This window comes from Phascolarctos cinereus, unplaced genomic scaffold, assembly GCF_003287225.1.
Source record: "Phascolarctos cinereus isolate Bilbo 61053 unplaced genomic scaffold, phaCin_HiC Scaffold_87;HRSCAF=625, whole genome shotgun sequence".
Lineage (NCBI taxonomy): Eukaryota > Metazoa > Chordata > Mammalia > Diprotodontia > Phascolarctidae > Phascolarctos > Phascolarctos cinereus.
In genome coordinates this window covers 9,833-12,698 of record NW_027556268.1, presented here as the reverse complement: position 1 = coordinate 12,698, position 2,866 = coordinate 9,833, and the positions used below count along the sequence as shown (strand labels likewise).

Here is a 2,866-nt window from a genome sequence, read left to right as displayed (position 1 = left end):
TCACTGGCTGCCCCTGTTAGAGACAAAGAGAGACTCACTGGCTGCCCCTCCTGACTTTCCACTTGGAGTATACTTGCCTTGAGCAGCTTGGCTATTAGCAGTGGCCCACTTAATATATTCCTCTTGGGCAGCCTGGACGTTTTCCTTCTTTTCACCCCAGGTCTTGAGGGCAGATGCCTGCAAAGCTTGGTGTAATAAAAGGTCAGGGTCCATGGCATGTGCAAGGGGCAGTTGTTGATGACATTGATGTTGACGGAGGCATCTTCTTCACTCTGACCCCCAGATAGGAAGGTGACAACAGTGACTGCAAGAGGCACAGTCCGGTGAAGGACAATGACCGTGGCCATTGCGATCTCATGTGAATACTTCTGGGTACAGGGGTGACACGTGTTAGACTTCAGCAAGGTCCCTGCCAGATAGATATGGTGGCCACTCAGAGCTTTGTAGACAGCAGTCACTCCCTTCTCAGTGACGTACTGACAACACTTCAGATCATGTTGTCCATCAGGGAGGATCTCTGGCTCCACAATGGGGACAATGCCATTTTGCTGGCATATCAGGCCAGCACATTGGCATTCTTCATGACGGCAAGTGGGAAAGGTGTATTATCCCCAATCTGCAGTACACAGTACCACTTGACAGTCAACTCCATTGTTCTTCTACTAGGCACAGCGCTCACTCAGCCCTTCCAGACCTTGGTCCCTACCAGGGACACCATATCTTTGTCCACCTTGATGCCCACAATGCCACCCTTTGCCTTTATGACATTGGGGAAGGGATGACTACCATTGGCTTTCTGGTAAAGTGTCTCATGGAAAAAGATGACACCTCCAATACAGGAGTTCACTCGATTGTCTTTTGTCAGAAGTAACTGCCTATAAAGGTGATTTTCCTCTGTGTTCTCAGTTCCAATGGATTGCAGTGGCTTTGCAGTGCTACCAGTGGACTCATCTGCTGCCAAGATTCTCTTGCCCGGAGCAATAATTTGATGAGCTCTATCAGACAGTTCTTTCTTTTGCTCTGTTGTCAATGCTGGGTATTGGCAAGACATGTTTTCCTTGGCTGTGCTGGTAGTTTCTGGCAGAAAGCAGACTGCTTATCGTCGAGTACTGAGCTTCTGCCAATCCTGTCTTTTGCTTTTGTTCCTTTTTTTTAATTACTATTTTTATTGAATTAAAGTTTACTAATAATGTGTGTGTTGTAAAAGAGGCATTTTCATTAATGTTTCCATTTAAATTTAAAAGCTTGCTAAGTCTTTCAGAAGTAGTTTTTCCAGTGATTTAGCTCTGCATTTTCTTTTTTATCTTTCATGTTTAACCAGTTCTGTGAGAGCAACATTAAAGTGTGCAATTATGATACTAAAAATATCCTATGGAAAGTTAGCTTACATTTCCTTTATGAATTTCATCATTATACTGTTGTTATTTTTTCATTGTCTATAGTCTCTTTAATCATAATGTAATTTCCCTATTTAAGAGGAATGATTAATTCATCTTTTTCTGGTCTCCTGGGCAGACTGGCTAAACTAGGTTGAAGGGTCCCAAAACCATCACTGAGTTAAGGGGATGTCTACCCCAAGCATGTGAAGACTCTCCCTGGTAAAATGAATGGATGAGAACAATTTGTTACAACAGCTACAAAGGTGGCCGACATAGTGCTTAGAGCTTGATCAAACATCAACGTCATATATTGCATCCTGGGCCATTGCCAGTCATCTTGACTTTGATGACTTTGTGTAATCTTGCCTCTACTTCACACACGAGTCAGAACCTCACCCCATGATGTCATTGGTCCTTTTTTAAAAGGAAGGACAAACAACACTTAAAACTTATACCTCTTTACATATAAATATATGTCTTCCTCGACTAAGTGTCGTCGCATCAAACAGAGGAGTGTGCAACGAAGAAACGTAGGGCAGGCGGTCAGTGAGACTGAGCCATTTATTATTTTGAGGGTCCAGTTTTAATACTGAAAGCTAACAATCACCCCTGAGGCGTTCCCACCCTTCTTACATGACTAATCCCAGCCCTTATGCGCATCCTTAATTGTTCACACCTGCTTGCCATCCTGGTTCAAGGGTCAGAGTGTTCTAACACCTCCCAGGCACGGGATATTGGTGAGCCAAATATTCTGAATAAGTGAGCCCTTTAAGGGTAAGAAAAGTCAAGCTGTGACCTAAATTCCTTATCCCATATTAGACTCTTTAGCTCTGGCCCTCAACAAATGTATTTTAATTCTTGCTTTGTTTTATAGCATTGCAGCTCCTGATTTTTTGAAAGCACCTGATACACCATACCTTATTGCTGTGTTTCCATGATTTCTGAGAGTCCATGGAATTTTTTTTATACTTTGGAAATTTTGGTTCAGTTGCCTTCATTGTTTATTCTGTTCCAATCTCTTTTAGAATTTTGTTCATTTCTCCTTCTGTCTTTGAGGCTCTATTGTTTACATGTGAGGTGGGTTTACACTGAAATTTTCAGTATGGGATTTTAGCCTTTCAGTCTTTCTCATGTTTCCAGTAGCTTTGTATCTTCTTTCCTTCCTCACTTTTTGACCCCTTTCTTTTAAAGTGTTGTACAGACTTCTGGGAACGGTGCCTTCAGCCTCCTTAGATTGGGAAGGCTGAGCTCCAATCTGGGATACCTGCTAATGGCAAATTCAAATGCTGTCCCTGAATACCTTTTCCTATTCCCTTGTCCTGATACTTCCTGTCCTTTGAGTATTGGTATACATAGTATATATAGTATATATAGTGTGTATATATATATATATATATATATATATATATATATATATATATATATATATATATAGTATATACATGTAGAGTATATATATATACTATATATATAGTATATATATGTAA

General features: G+C 41.0%; 1 pseudogene; it reads right to left on the bottom strand.

The window, feature by feature from the left end:
• On the bottom strand, positions 1 to 1,051 carry LOC110204070 (fructose-bisphosphate aldolase A pseudogene; annotated as a pseudogene).
• Positions 1,052 to 2,866: the final 1,815 nt, after the last annotated feature.